The sequence below is a fragment of the Solanum stenotomum genome, chromosome 8 (genome assembly GCF_019186545.1).
Source record: "Solanum stenotomum isolate F172 chromosome 8, ASM1918654v1, whole genome shotgun sequence".
Lineage (NCBI taxonomy): Eukaryota > Viridiplantae > Streptophyta > Magnoliopsida > Solanales > Solanaceae > Solanum > Solanum stenotomum.
Genome location: NC_064289.1, coordinates 30001916 through 30018876, shown reverse-complemented (window position 1 = coordinate 30018876; position 16961 = coordinate 30001916).

Below are 16961 nucleotides of genomic sequence, written 5' to 3'. Positions count from 1 at the left end.
TTTTCAACTTCAAAATTTCATTTTGTCACTCCTACTCTCGACGCCTCCCCACCCCCCCTACCCCCCCAAAAAAAATTTAAGTTTATTTTTAAAAAATATTATTTTTTCACTCCTACCCTCGATCCCCTCCCCCCCAAAAAAATAAATAAAAAATAAATTTAAGTTTATTTTTAAAAAATATTTTCAATTTCAAAAATTATTTTTCTACTCTAGTAAAAATAAAAGATATTTCTCAAAAACATTTTTCATTCATAAACAAAACACAAAATCTTTTCCGGAAAATATTTTCTACTCACCAACGAAACATGAGAAAATAAATAAAAAATCTACTTATTTTCCATGAAAAACATTTTCCTTCGTACCAAACACACCCTTAACCTTCTTTATTCATTTGCTGCTGGAAAAATTAAATGGTATCCATTTGAGATTCGCTCAGAAAAAAAGAAGAAGACAATGCCATTTTTTATTTAATATGGAGAGTTGTGAGCTTTTAATATAATAAATGATGAAATGAACGAAATTAGAAAATCAAGAAAAAAAAAAGTTAATCAAACGACTTCTGGAATAATGGTTTCCAATGCATATTTTCCTTCTTCAATGCGCAATAAGCAATGCATTTAGCTGTTTTATTTTCGTTGTAATTAAATTTACGAGTAACATATAATATTCCCTATGTCCCTAATTACTTACCCACTTTTCCTTTTATAGTTGTCCCTAATTACTTGTCAATTTTGACAAATCAAGAAAAGACAATTTTTTTTTACCTATTATACCCTCAATTAAATGACTAAACTTTGAAAAATGAAGAACTTTTCATCCACTTCATAATTAATAGGGGTAAAATGATAAACTCAATATGTCATTAATTGATTTCTTAATAAGCGTGTCAATTGAAAAGTGAACAAGTAATTAGGGACAGAGGGAGTAATAACTAAGGAAATTTATAATAGAGCAACTTTCACATACAGCAAACACAAAATTCATATTTGTATGCTATAGCAAAGTTTGCATAATTACGCTTCATAGCAAACATAAATATGTATATTTCGCTATACATATACAAAAGAAAACAGTTGTATAATCTGCTTTGGTATACATATAAAAAAAGATCAATTGTATAAAGTGAGAGAGGCGAGTGAGCGAGTGAGATCTGGGAGAGTGGCGAGAGAGATCTGAGAGAGGGGAACGAAAATATATGTATATACAATTTTCACGCATTTTATACATTTGTGTTTTTGTATAAAGTGAGAGAGGCGAGTGAGAGAGCGAGATCTGGGAGAGGGGAGAGAGGGGAACGAAAATATATGTATATATACAATTTTCTCTCACTTTATACAAACACAAACACATTTTATACAATTTGCATTTTTTGTATAAAGTGAGAGCGAGATCTGGGAGAGTGGCGAGTGAGATCTGGGAGAGGGGAGAGAGGGGAACGAAAATATATGTATATATACAATTTTCTCTCGCTTTATACAAACACAAACACATTTTATACAATTTGCGTTTTTTGTATAAAGTGAGAGAGCGAGATCTGGGAGAGGGGAGAGAGCGGAACGAAAATATATGTATATATACAATTTTCTCTCTCTTTATACAAACACAAACACACTTTATACACTTGTGTTTGTATAAAAAACGAGAGAGGCGAGGGAGAGAACGAGAGTGGCGAGCGAGATTCACCAGGAGAGAGGTGAAATAACAACAATTTGCTATGAGGTACAATTAAATCAAACTATATTTATAGCATTTAATTTGCATTAATAGTTTGTTATTATATACAATTTTCCCTTTATAATATCATAATTAAAGAACTAAATCCAATTGTTAAACTTCAAATTTTGTCATTATTAATTAACATATTAATATTTAATTAGATATTTATTTATTGGAGGAGAGAAATGATAATCTAACTTTAAAGGTATAAACTTCGTGCTTATTGTAATTATTACCTCTTTTGTTTCTTTTTCTTCTTATGATGAATAGACTATTATGACCCCTAGAGCCTTGTCATTTTTCTTCTTTCTAACCTGTTATTTTTGAGCAGTTTAAGTCCTTGGTGATCATTTTTGATATGTACTTGAGTGAACTCTAATCATTCTTTGTGATCTATTTTAGTCTCTGTTGAAAGGATAACCAAATTCAAGACTTTTGGAATTTCAAAAGACCTGTCTTTAATGTTTGATTTATCAACATGTGATTCAAGATACATCAAATGCTCTCTACCTTTATACTTTGAACATGTTTTTTTTTGGTTTCCCATCAGGTGTCCGATATTCATATTAGACCCGACTAAATTTGGATATGCGTCGAAAAATCCCATATTGGAGCCCGACTAAATTTGGATTTGCACCAGGAAGTCCCACATTGGAGGTAAAACACTCCCTAACAAAGGCGACTCCATACGCAAAGGGATTCGTACCCGAGACCTCTTGATTAAGAATGAAGAAGTACTTACCACTCCACCACAACCCTTGTTGGTACTTTGAACGTGTTTCTTTGATGCCAAAAGAGGGAAGTAAAATGTAATTCTGTGTCTTAGTAATATCATATGAATATCTAGATGTCTAATTTATCTTTTAAGTGAAATTCTCCAAGTGCAAATGGTGGAAAGTTTTTGAGTGAATATTTACAATATACGTATTTGTTTTACATCATTAAAAAAATAAAAATTTGAACATGCTTTTAATAATGATAAATAAGCTATGCTTGTCCAAATGTTGTGATTTATTATATTTTTGAAAAATAATAAGGATAAGAAAAAAATTAGCAATAATTTATCATCCAAAAAGACATCATTTGTGGCTAAATTATAGTATGATTAATATAAATAATTATCTTACATTATTATTACTCCCTCCGTTTAAAAAAGAATGACCTCCTTTCCTTTTTAGTCTGTTTAAAAAAGAGTGATCTCTTTCCTTTTTTGGTAATATTTTAATTTCAGCTTTCCACGTGACATGTTTAAATCCACAAGATTGAAGGGTAATTTAGTACATTTGATATAACTTTAATTTAGGACCACAAGATTCAAAAATCTTCTTTATTTTCTATAACTCCGTGCCAAATCAAACCAGGTCACTCTTTTTGAAACGGAGGGAGTAATATTTCAGTTAAAGAATTTATAACAAAAAATGAATTAGAATTAAACAGAGAGTGTTGGGTTTTAAAAGGTGTGAATGGAAAATGAAGAGTTGTGACTTTTATGAAGAGTTGCGACTTTATGAAGAGTTGCGACTTTTATGAAAAGTTGTGACTTTTATGAAAAGTTGTGACTTTTATGAAAGGTTGTGACCTTTCCGAAAGATTGTGACTTTTCCAAAGGTTTGTGACCTTTCCGGTAAGGCACAATAAGAACCTTTTCACACTACCCTTTGTTTTTTTTATAAATTGAGGGATTTCCTCTAATTTTAGTTGAACGAATTTTTCTGGACTTCTTCTACTACTAATAAATCTAGTATTCTAAGTGTACTTTACTGCCGTTGAGTGGTTCACTGACACCGTGGTTTTAGGTACCGATGCACCGGTGAGTAAGATCGTTCTATCCTGGGAGGATGCATTCCATTAACCTTGGGTACTTGAGCGAAATAATTTCCTTAAGGGGACATTGTGCATTCAGTGAGCTCAATTTTCTTCTTTGAGAAAAATAATTTGTATATTGTTTCTAATCTGTTTCTGATTCTATTTTCTCTACTTGTTTTAATTTTCTAGTTTTGAAAATGCTCTTTAAACTTTGTTGTTTCTTATCAAAATTCTTCAAAGTTTTTGTTCTAAGTATCTTAGGAATACAAGGTGAACAACAATTTCTTACAATTTTGTGTGATACAAACGTTGTTTAGAGTCAACACTAATGATATAAATGCTACTAAACGTATGCTAGAAAGCAAGTTTGATATGAAAGATCTTGGAGTTGCTGATGAGATCTTAGGTATAAGAATCTTTAGAACTCCATAATGTTTAGCATTGTCACGATCTCATTGCATCGAAAAGGTACTTGACTAGTTCAAATATTTGGATTTCAATATTGTTAAGACTCCAATAAATGTGAGCTTTGCATTTCACATGAGTGAAGGCGAAAGTGACTCACAATTGGATTGTGCTAGAGTATTGGGAATTATGATGTATATCAAGAAGTGTACGTGATCATATATAATATGTGCTATTAGTAAACTGAGTCGGTTCACGAGTAATCCCAATCAAACTCATTGGATGAAAATGAAAAGAGTTTTGGGGTATTTAAAACATACTCAAAACTATGTCTTGCATTGTAACAATATCCAACAGTATTGAAAGGATATAATGATGCAAATTGGATCACTGGGATCAAATGAAGTAAAATCCACAAGTGGATATGTATTTACTCTTGGTTGAGGAGCAGTCTCTTGGAAATCTTCCAAAAAGACATGTATCGCTAGCTCTCCAATGATCTCTGAGCTAGGTGCTCTAGCTAAGGTCGGTGAATAAGTTGAAAGACTCTAGAATTTTTTGATAAATATTCTTTTTTGGTCCAAACCTTTGGCATCAGTATGCATAAACTTTGACTGTCAAGATGTAATAGGTAGGGCATGAAGCATGATGTATAACAGAGAGTCTCATCATATAAGAGATAGACATAATACCGTTAGGAAACAACTACTCTCTAGTGGAATTATTACAATTGACTATGTAAAGTTAAAGGATAATGTGTCGGATCCACTTACAAAAAGGCCTAACTAGAGAGAAAGTTGAAAGATCATATAAGAGAATGGGTTTACGGCTTAGGACAGGTCATCATGGCGGTAACTCTATCTAGCAGACTGGATATCCCAAGAGCTAGATTCAAGGAGAAAAACAAAGTTGTGACTGATGGTTCGACATTGTCAATCAATTCAATCCATTCTCATGATGAAGACAATGTTCAGGAACGAGGTTAAAACATTAATACTTGTGACTGACGGTTCGACATTGTCAATTAACTCAATCCATTCTCATGATGAAGACAATGTTCAGGAATGAGGTTAAAACATTAAGGCTTGTTAATGAGTTAATAAAGCTTAAAGTTTTTAATGATTTGCTAAGTATGGACGACTTGACCAAATAGTGTATCTACGTGATGACACGGTTAGAAATCACCTATGTGAGTGTGAAGTGTAAGCCGCTTCAAAGAGAATTATTGTCAAAACCCTACTCTCTATACACTCATGAAACCAAGAGGTGTTCATGGATGAAACGAACACAAATGTAAGAACCATAAATGGTAATGGGTTAATTGTGAGACATATGGTTGTCTAGGTAAACACCAAAGCTCGACGGATCTAATATATCGCATCTACTGATTGATTGAATATATCCGACATATGTTCACTACTGAAAGTCCAAGGGGAAACCTACTTATCCAGATGCAATTAATTCTTGCTTGTAAAGTACACATACTTGTCCGTTTCTTTGTCTTGGAGTCATTCCCCATTCATATGGGGGTTTGTTGGGTTTTAAAAGGTGTGAATGGAAAATGAAGAGTTGCGACTTTTATGAAGAGTTGTGACTTATATGAAAAGTTGTGACTTTTATGAAGAGTTGTGACTTATATGAAAAGTTGCGACTTTTATGAAGAGTTGTCTTTTATAAAAAGTTGTGACTTTTATGAAAAGTTGTGACTTTTATAAAAGGTTGTGACCTTTCCGAAAGATTGTGACTTTTCCAAAGGTTTGTGACCTTTCTGATAAGGCACAATAAGAACACTATCCTTTGTTTTCTATAAATTGAGGGATTTCCTCTAATTTTAGTTGAACGAATTTTTCTGGACTTCTTCTACTACTACTAAATCTAGTATTCTAAGTGTACTTTACTGCCGTTGAGTGGTTCATTGACACCGTGGTTTGAGGTACCGATACACGGTGAGTAAGATCATTCTATCTTGGGAGGATATATTCCATTAACCTCGGGTACTTGAGGGGAATAATTTCCTTAAGGGGACACTGTGCATTCAGTGGGCTCGATTTTCTTATTTGAGAAAAATATTTTGTATATTGTTTCTAATCTGTTTCTGATTCTATTTTCTCTACTTGTTTTAATTTTCTAGTTTTGAAAATGCTCTTTAAACTTTGTTGTTTCTTATCAAAATTCTTCAACGTTTTTGTTCTAAGTATCTTAGGAATACAAGGTGAACAACAGAGAGTCAACAAGATACTAATCAGATAAGGAAAGAAGTTTGAATTAAATTCTACTTGATATCCCTCTTCAGTTAAACCTCTAATAGATAATATAAGTTTATTACTCTCATGAATGTAATTGGTGGTTTGAATTGTAATCTCTTATAAGTTTTTCTAGAAACATTTATTGGTCAAAGTTAGTTGTTTTTGTTTCAAGCTAAGGGTATATTGAGAGGGTTGTACTGAGATATCATTATTTTTGAATCTGCATTTAAGATCATATGATATTTTGATTATTGAGAAACATTGTATAAGTGATAATTTATAGACAAAAAAATGAAGAGAGAAATATAAGAACTAGGTCCTATACAGATCTCCACAAGAAAGTGAAGAAGTTAGCAATACTGCAGCATAACTCATCAAAGAACCTATTCCTCTAGCAAAACTAGAGACTATCTTAAAGAAGTTGTTTAGGTAAGACTTGGAGAATTTACATTATGAATCAATCTAATTCTAGAAGGAATTGGAGTTCAAGATATGGAAATACTATCATAAATTGAACACATGAGAGTAGCTTGGAATTATGAGAAAGAAGTCCAAAGTGAGAAGATTCAAACAAGTCAAACTAGGATTAAATTCTTATAGATACTTAAACCAATTCTTGTTTGGATTAGAGAACTATGAGGCCAGTCTCAGATGGAATCTAAGCGAGGCTAGGTCTACGGCCATCCGAGAATGGGTGGGGTGAAATGTCTAGGCTTGGTTTATATTTTCTAGTAGCTAGGACATTAAGAAACCCAGAGGGCTTTACAAAATTGAATTCAGGTGAGTAAAACTCCCGAAATCGAACTTGGCGTGAAATGAATCGTTTGGGACGTCAAGGGTCAAAGGTATGTTGTGAAATTGAGGTTTTTTGGGGATTTTATGAGTCTCTAATTTCATGCAAGCTGATATGGAAGCTGACACGTCACTAAAGCGTGGCGTCTGAGCAACCGCTATAGCAGTTGTGCAGGCATTAAAGTGGGGGGCTATGGCAATGCCACTATAGCGAGGTAAGTCGGGATTTTATGGAGAAAAGTCCCAAAACTCTTATTTTTCTGCAACTTCATTCTTGGGTTTGAAAGGGGCAATTTAGGGTAATTTCGACTTAGTTTTCCTCCAAATTCATCGATAAAGGTAAGTTCATTACTCTTTTATCTTTTAATTTGATTTTTAAGCCTTAGAATCTAGCATATTACTATTGGATGAAGGTTTTGACTTGATTTAATGGTGGGAAAAACTCTAGTTTGGTTAGAATGATCACAGATTGGCATGGAGTTAGGATTTGTGTATAATCCGGGCACTTTTAAGCCATTTTTGATTAATTATTGTGCTCTTTTATTTGTTTAGACCAAGAACAAGCCAAGGCATTGATAAAGGGGAAAACTCGGGTTCTTTAGAGTTTCCAAAGGCTTGATTCGAGGTAGGTGATGGTCGTGTGTTTCCCAAATTATGTATGTATGCATGTATACTTCTTTATAGTATCCAAAGTCTTGTACAATGCATGTTAGGAAAACGTACGGGATAAATGTGAAATGACATCATGTTGATAATTTTATGCAATAAACATGTTTACATTACTTGTGGTTGCAAGTGTCATTGTTCATTGTGATTGTGATTGTGATTGTGCATGTTGTTTGTGATTGTTGATTGACTCGGGTACTACGTCGGTACATGAATACTAATGGTTGAGTCGGATACCATGCTTGGTATAAATACTAACATTTGTTCACTCAGGTACCGCATCAGTACACTAATAGCTTTTGTATGTGTTCCACGTGAGAACCGTGTATGTATAATTGTGATCAGGTGGGACATGTTCTAGGAATTGTTTGGTTTAGGATATGGTGACTGAGAGTCTATATGTTTGTGATTGTTGTTATATGTGTTGACCTATGTTTACTATATTGTAGTTGTTTATTAACATTCATAGTATGGAATTGGTGTGTGATTCTACCAGTATGCTATGGTTGTGTACTGATACTGTACTTACTCTTTTCTTATTGAGTACATGGAATGTTCAGGCAGTTGATACGAAACCTCAGTTAAGAGACGCTTGACTTCAAATCCAAGGGTGAGATACTCTTCTAGGCTGCCATTAGTTCCTCTACATCTTCTTGTCCATCTTTTCAAACACAGACTTTATATTCTTAGTAATGTTTCATAGCTTCGGGGTTGCACCCATTATTGGATAATTAGAGTTTTGATACCTTGACTTTCAGTTCAACGGGTTAATTTCCATAAATGTTTTGTCTATTGATTGAGTGATGAGTCAGGAATTTCGACTCATTTAAGGCACATTATTCAATGAATTAATGTCCTCAATGCCTATTTTGTGCTCACAACTGATGTTAGTGTGTTTATATGCAGCAATGAAGGCTTAGGAACTAGGCAAAGACATTATGATGCGAAAGAAGTGAAAAAGTTGGAAAATATGAAGAAAAGAAAAGCTGGAGCTACTCGGCGATTCATCGAGTGAGCTTCCAGCCCGCCAAATCTTCCAGTGAAGTAGCCCATGTACCAAACCAACTTGGCGAGCAAAAGATGATTCGACGATGCGCCGAATGAATCGGCGATCACGACCCAACTCACCTAATCTTCCAAAACAAATGGATGCAGGAGTCAAGCCAAAAGGCGAAAAGAAGTGCAACTGGGCGGATCGCCGAGTCGATCGGCGATCCCGACTAATGTCGCTGAGTGGACTCCATGTTGAGATTTTGGGAAGTTTTTGGAAACATATAAATGGATTTTTTTGAAAATAGAATAGAGAGTTTTTCGGAGTTAGACAGTTTTGAGAGCTTTTACATACTTTTACATTATTGAACATTCTTGGAGAGGATTTAAATTTTAGTCTTAATTTTGGTGTTGGGCATTGGAGATTGTTGAACAATTCAGATAGATAATCTATTAGGTAACGATTTCTTGCTTTTCGCTATGTATGGGTAAAACCCCTTCCCTTAGGGGTGTGATGATATAGTTGAATACATCGACTAGCTTATGTGTATGGGAAAAAAATCTGAAATATATCTGAACTTTGACCGAAATTGGTGTAACAATCTCGAACTTTGAGCAGGCCCTTTTAGCCCCTACACTATTTAATAGTGTATTTTAAAGATATATATGTGCCCACGTGGACATCATAAATATTGTAACATTATAATAGTAACGTATCCACGTGGCCACATATATACCTTTAAAATACACTATTAAATAAAGCAGGTGGGTAGTAGGTCCTGCTCAAAGTTTAGGATTGTTACAATAATTTCGATCAAAGTTCAGGTATATTTCAAACCCTTTTCATATGTGTATTGTTAATTGCTGAATTTAATGTTGTTTTGAAATGAGTTCAATTGTTTATTCATGTTTTCATTGATGAGTTGAAGTTGCAAATTCAGTTCTAGCTTAGATCTTTATTCTTGCTTGAGAAAGATGCTTAGAGTGGAGTGTATGATTGATAGTTGTATTTATTGTGCGTCTTTACAATCCAGCTTCAGAAAGTGGATTTGATTGCGTCTCTACAACTCAGCTTGAGAAAGTGGGTTTAGTGAAGGAATTGGGTTACTTCGTATTGTTAAGCTTGTCAAGGTTCGAGAGAACTTTCTTGAAACATAGTTGATTGAGAAATGACTATCGTAATTACAACCTATCCTACCCATTGAGATTCAACAACTTTAAGCAATTAATAATTTCCCATTAAGCGAAATTATTATTCGATTGCTCACACTTCTAAGGTCCTCTCTCTAATCCTTAAATTCTTGTGTTAATTGTTCATTTTTAACAATTGGTTACTAAATCCCCCCATTTGATATTGATAACTAAAATTCGTTGATTTAGTTTATGTTATGTAGTTTCTTACTCCTACAAAAGATTAGAACACATCTTTACTTCATAATTAAATTCTTTACCGTATCACTCCCTGTGAGATTGATCCTAACTCATCATTGAATTTATACTTGTTAGCGACAACCTACACTTTGAATCGGAAGAAGTATAGTTGAGCGTTATCAAAAATAGCGTCGCTGCCGGGGGGTGGTGTTTAGAATTCTTGTATTGAAAGTGTTTTTGTGAACTAATTTGGTTGTAGTTAAATTTGCTTATTAGTGTTTTTGTTGAATGCTCTAAACAGGTGAAGATATGAGTCTGAACGGGAGTAATGCAAGTCAACTTGGGAATAATGATGACATTGGAAACTTGCATGATGTCAATGTGGATCAGCTGGGAAGTGTCAATGCTATTTGATTGCCTCCAACTATGAGAAATGCAGTGTTTTATGTGACCAACGCTATGTTGCAGTTGTTACAAATGAAAGGTCTCTTTGGGGAACTTGCTCATGAGGACCTCATGACCACATCCGCAACTTTGTGAATGTGTGTGGATCGTTTTCCTTCAAGAACATCACTCAAGAGTCAGTCCGACTCCATTTGTTTCCCTTTTCTCTGATGGGGAAAGCAACAAAGTGGTTAAACAAACTACCAAGGGAATCTATCACTTCTTGGGAGGAGCTCACATAAGTGTTTAATGAAAGATTTTTCCCTCCATCGAAGATGGTAAAGTTGAGGGATAACATTCAAAATTTCAAGAGGGTTGATGGTGAACCTATTCATGAGACGTTGTTGAGATTTCAAAAGCTATTTCACAAATGCCCAACTTATGGATTGCTAGATAATGTATTATTGCAATATTTCTATCGGAGTCTTGACACCGTCAAAAGGGTGTCATTGACTAACTTATTCAGGGTGGAATCATGAGATAACAATTCATCATAACGTTGGCTGTGCTTGATGAGATGACCAAAATTAATCGTGCATCATACACAAGGGAAGATCATATATCTCCTTTGAATCTCGGGCTGACCAAAGAACAATTGGAAAAGAACCAAGAACGTGATGAGAACATGGCCAAGATAATGACCCAAATGGACTTGTTGATGAAATATGTCATGAGAGGTGGTTATAAGGTTATTAATGTGGTTGGTGCTAGTAGCGCAGTGAGTCCGGATGACGTACAATTTGAGGCCATGTACAATGAAGAGGTACATTTCTTATCAAACAAAACAGAGGGTTCTCGTCCGAGCTATCAAAGGCTGGCTAGGAATTAATGTTGGAACAATGATCGTTACGGTGGTTGGAGAGATCAGGCTTGATATTGGCATGATCAGGGTACAAATTAGAGAGATAGAGACCATGATAAAGATTGTTACGTGCCCCCTCATGAACGTTCAAATCTGAAAGAACAAAAGGCCGTCCTCAAAAACTTTCGGACTGAGGATATGCTTGCTCGCATCCTAAACAAGGTGGAAGGATAAGATAAAGGTACTCAAGGAGATAAAAAATGATGTCTCTTCTCTTAATCAAACGATGACCTTGCATTCGGTATCCATAAAGTAACTTGAGACTCAAATGGGGAAAATCTCGGCTCACTTAAATTCAAAAGAGACAACTCAAGTCTCAACATTTAACAAAGGAAATGAAAAAGACTCATGAACTACTACTGTTTATCTTGAAACCTCTAATACTATGAGGGATGTCGGGACAAGACCCCAGATCATCCTAACAAAATTGAAAATACTAGAAGTAGACAAGGGATCCTCCGGAAGCAAGGAGGAGCACCAAACAACTCTGGATCATGACTGGATCAACGGAGCGCCGGTTGATGATCCTGATTTCCTGTATCTGCATCATAAAAGATGCATGCCAAATGGCGTCAGTACATGGAATGTACGAGCATGCAAGGGGAAATCTAAAACAAAACATAAGCTTGAACTGGAACTGAAGAAACAACTTACCTCGTCTCAACTCAACATAACCTCAAGGATACTCAAACTTACTCAACTAAGTTCAATATAAAGCAGTAGTAAAGATGCATTATAAAGAAAATCTTTTAAAACAGTGGATAACAACTCAATATATTAGAAAATAGAATATAACTCAGTTTGTATACAAAAATACAAGATAACTCTGTTTGGGAGATTCTCTAAGCGACAACCATCACTATGAGTTATGTGATGATACATCGTCTCGTCCACGCTGCCAGAACTGTCCTATACCTTTCCGGGGTATAGAACTCCTAAACTAAGTGGATCCACTAAGATATGCTTAAAAAGCAATAAGGAATCATCTAAAAAGTATGACCCTTTCTACCCACGTTGGCTACATGGTTTATGAGGACTTTGAGTTATCTGAACTCGTCCCCATATCGGTGCTCAATACTACTCCCAATAAATAACTTAGCTCATATGTTTAGAAACATTTCCTCATTCTCAACTTTGAGATTATTACTCAAAATATTCTCTTAAAAGAGATCGTGCTCAAAACTCCTCATAACTCATTTGGAAATCTCAGTTTCCTCTTCATTTTAAATGTAAAAACATTTACTCTTGGGAATACTTAGTTCCCATATATTCATTTTGAAAAATGAACTCAACTTTACTCATCCCTCATACTCAAGTACGCATATCTTAAAACAAGTTTTAAAAGATTGTAAAAGACTTCTCAAAATGACTCAAAAGAATTCTCAAGACTTAACTTTAAACTCTACCTTGAATTTGAATTATGAATTCAATGTTATGATTCATGTTATGAATGATCTCTTGATATTTAGATGTAGTTTAGAGTGATTATAATTAGAAAAGAGTGAAGGTATCCTTTAAAAGAACCTAGACGGGCCAAACGACGTCAAAAAGGGTGGGGGCAGGCGACCCTTGCGCACTGAGTGGTAGGGCGCGCCAACCTTTTCTGGCGAACTGCTGGTAGGGCGCGCCAACCCTCTACCCATAATTCCCATGGAATTTTCTTTCTCGTTTTCTGACCCTAATTTACCTAGAATTAAATGGTTTCTTCCTAACTCACTTAGATTCGAATACCCAACATAAGTACACGGTAATCTACTCAAAACAACCCTCAAATTACTAACACTTATCTCAAGAAATTCATCAAAACCCCAACACTCAAGATTACAAATGAAATTTCAAGAAAACTCTTCAAGAACACAAATCCTTCAACTTCAAGAACGAAATTTGCATTTAAAATACCATGATTAGCATGTGGGTGAATGAACCCAACACTATGAGAATTTACATACCTCTTAAGGATTAAACCATTCACAAAAAAAATCCTCGATTCACAAGAAAACTTGATGAACGCCTTGAACCCTCTCTTTTCTCTCTTCTTTTATCTTCTTGAACTCTCTTCTAAAACCCTAAGCGTAATTAAGATTGTGAAAACTAAATCAAATCAGTTTAGACCCTTAACCTTACTAAAAACGTTTTAATCTGAAGGGGGTAAGGAAAAGACCTAAATACCCCTCATAATTTTGGGTAACTTTCCTTAACTGGACAGACAAATTTCAAACGGGCATTTCTGCCTCATCCAAACTCAAAACTTAGCAAATTTAGCAGCGTTGGAAAGAGGATTCCAAGACCTTTCATTTGATATCTTATGGGCTACCTAACGTTTCCTGTAGTGAAAGTTATGGCTGTTTGAAGTTGACCCAAAACTCATAACTTAGCATAACTTGCCAAAATTTTCAATTTGACTCTTTCCAAAATAGTTCTTTCTAAATCTAGATCCTTCTAAGGTGGAATTTTACACATTATCTATTTCTTTTTAGGATATGGCCCCTCGAAGAGCATATGTTAGGAGGAATGTGAATTATAATGTGGATCAAGAAGTTCGTCAAGCTCCTTAAGAAGCTCCACAAGTTCCGATCGATCCTTTGGCTGAACAAGTGACTAATGTAGAGTTTTGAGGTGGTTTCCAAGTGTTGTCTCAAGCCATGATGGCTCAAGTCAATAGGGAGGTTATGGTCCCCGAACCCAAATGTGGGTATGACGACAACTAGAATGAGGGATTTCACTAGTATTAATCTCCCAAAGTTTTACGGTTCCAAGGTTGAGGAAGATCCTTAAGAGTTCATTGATGAGGTGTACAAGGTTTTGATGATCATGGGAGTGATGCCAGTTGAAAAGGTGGAATGGCCACTTACAACTTAAGGGTGTTTCTTAAGTTTGGTTCAATCAATGGAAGGAAGACATAACAGTTGATGCGGGCCCTCTTGACTGGGAAAAGTTTAAAGTTACTTTCCTTGATAGGTTCTTTCCCGTTGAGATGAGGGATACAAAGGTACTTGAATCATTAACATTTTTCAAGGAAATATGAGTGTGAAGGAGTATGCCTTGAAGTTCACACAACTGTCTAGATATGCTCATACTATAGTTGTCAACTCTAGGGCAAAGATGAGTAAGTTTGTTTCGGGTGTGTCTAAAATGGTGGTTAAGGAATTTCATACCGCCATGCTCATCAAGGAAATGAAAATTTCTCATCTAATGATTCATGGTCAACAAATTGAAGATGAGAGGCTTAAGGAAAGGTCTAGGGAGGTAAAGAGATCAAAGACCGGTGATAGTGACTTTTCACATTCAAGGTCTGATATTTATGGTCGTTCGAGGTTCCGATAAAAGTTTTCTGGTCAAGGTTCCTCCAATGATCCGACTCTTATGTTCAACAAGGAAAGGGTGTCTAACCCTAATCCTCAAGGAGGAATTGGTGATTGAAATGGATCTTCGGTTCTCGCATGCCAAAAGTGTGGCAAAAGTCACCCGTGAAAGAGCTTGATGGGTAAGGACAATTGCTTTCATTGTGGTAAAAGTGGTCACCGCTTGAGAGATTGTCCGTCTAGAATTGACAAAGAAAAGTATAGTAGGCAAGTTCCACATTGTGGTTCAGGTTCTAGTGCTCCAAAGCAAAACCGGTTTTATGCACTTCAAACTCGTCATGATTAAGAGGGTTCTATTGATGTGGTTACCAGTATGTTGAAAGATTTTTATCTTGATGTTTATACGTTGCTTGATCCCGATGCTACTTTATCTTTTGTGACGCCATATGTGGCTATGAGGTTTGATGTTCTTCTGGATGTGTTGATAAACCCTTTTTCTGTCTCTACACCTATTCATGAATCTATTGTGGCTAAGAGAGTCTATAGAAGTTTTCGCATTTCCTTATCCCATAGAGTCACTCATGTTGATTTTATAGAGCTTGATATGTTAAATTTCGATGTTCTTCTTGGTATGGATTGACTCCATTCTTTTTATGTTTCTATTGATTGTAGAACCCAAGTGAACAAGTTTCAGTTTCCAAATAAGCTCATCCTAGCGTGGAAAGGGGGAAATTCTATGCCTAAGGGTCAGCTTGTTTCTTGTCTTAAGGCTAGACAAATAATTTCTAAGGGTTGCATATATCATCTTGTTCGGGTTAGGGATATGGATTCCAAAACCCTATCTTTGAATCGGTCCCTATTGTAAATGATTTTTCAGAAGTGTTTCCTGATGATTTATCTGGTGTTCCTCCCAAAAGAGAAATAGACTTTGGTATTGACTTTCTCCCAGATATGCAACCTATCTCTATTCCTCCTTACCGTATGGCTCCGGCAGAACTAAAGGAATTGAAAGAGCAATTGAAGGATTTATTGGATAGGGGTTTCATTCGACGGAGTATCTCTCCATGAAGTGCTCCAATTTTGTTTGTTCGGAAGAAAAATGGTTCACTTGTCATGTGTATTGACTACATTCAATTGAACAAGGTCACCATTAAGAATAAATATCCTCTTTCAAGGATAAATGATTTGTTTGATCAACTCCAAGGAGCAAGCTACTTCTTTAAGATTGACCTTCGGTCGGGTTATCACCAATTGAGGGTGAAGGAAGATGACATACCGAATATTGCTTTTTGAACTCGGTATGGTCATTATGAGTTTTTGGTAATATCGTTTGGTTTGAATAATACTCTGGTCGCATTTATGGACTTGATGGATATGGTATCTAGACAATACCTTGATATGTTTATATAATGTTTATTGACAACAGTTTGATTTACTCAAGGAGTGAGGACGAGCATGTCGATCAATTGAGGATTGTTTTGCAAGTCCTCAAGGACCAACAACTATTTGCAAAATTTAGTAAGCGAGTTTTAGTTAAGATCTGTGGCTTTTCTTGGTCACATTGTTTTCTGTAACTGGTTAAGAGTTGACCTATACCTCTACCCCTTTCGGATATTCAAAGTTTCTTGGGTTTAGCTAGATATTACAAAAGGTTCAAGGAATGGTTTTCTTCGATTGCCTCTCCATTGATGGCATTGACCCAAAATAAAGTTAAGTTTGTATGGTTGGAAGAGTGTGAGAAGAGTTTCCAAGAATTGAAGATAGACTTACCTCCGCTATGGTGTTGCCTTCACAGGAAGGGTCCGATGAGTTTGTGGTTTATTGTGATGCTTTAAGGGTTGGATTAGGGTGTGTTATTATGCAGAATGTGAAAATTATTGCTTATGCTTCAAGGCAACTTAAGATTCATTAAAAGAACAATCCCATCCATGATTTGGAACTAGCGGCACTTGTGTTTGCCTTAAAGATTTGGAGGCATTATTTGTATGATGTTCATATTGATATCTTTACCGACCACAAAAGTTTGCAATATGTGTTCAAGGTAAAGGATCAAGATCTTCGCTAATGGAGGTGGCTTGAGTTACTTAAGGATTACGACATGAGTGTTATCTATCACCTCGGTAAGACGAATGTGGCGGCGGATGCTCATAGCACTACAAGAAATTGTATTTTTAATAACCAATTCTTAACGAAGGGATATACATCCAGTTGTTTAAAGTGTATTTATAGTGACACATTTTTTCCATCATTAAAAGTTAAATTTAAATTTAATTTAGCGAGGGAATAGTATCTGGATGTTAAAAAAATTATATCATGTCGGTAGTAATAATAATAATAATAATTAAAAGGCACTTAATTAAT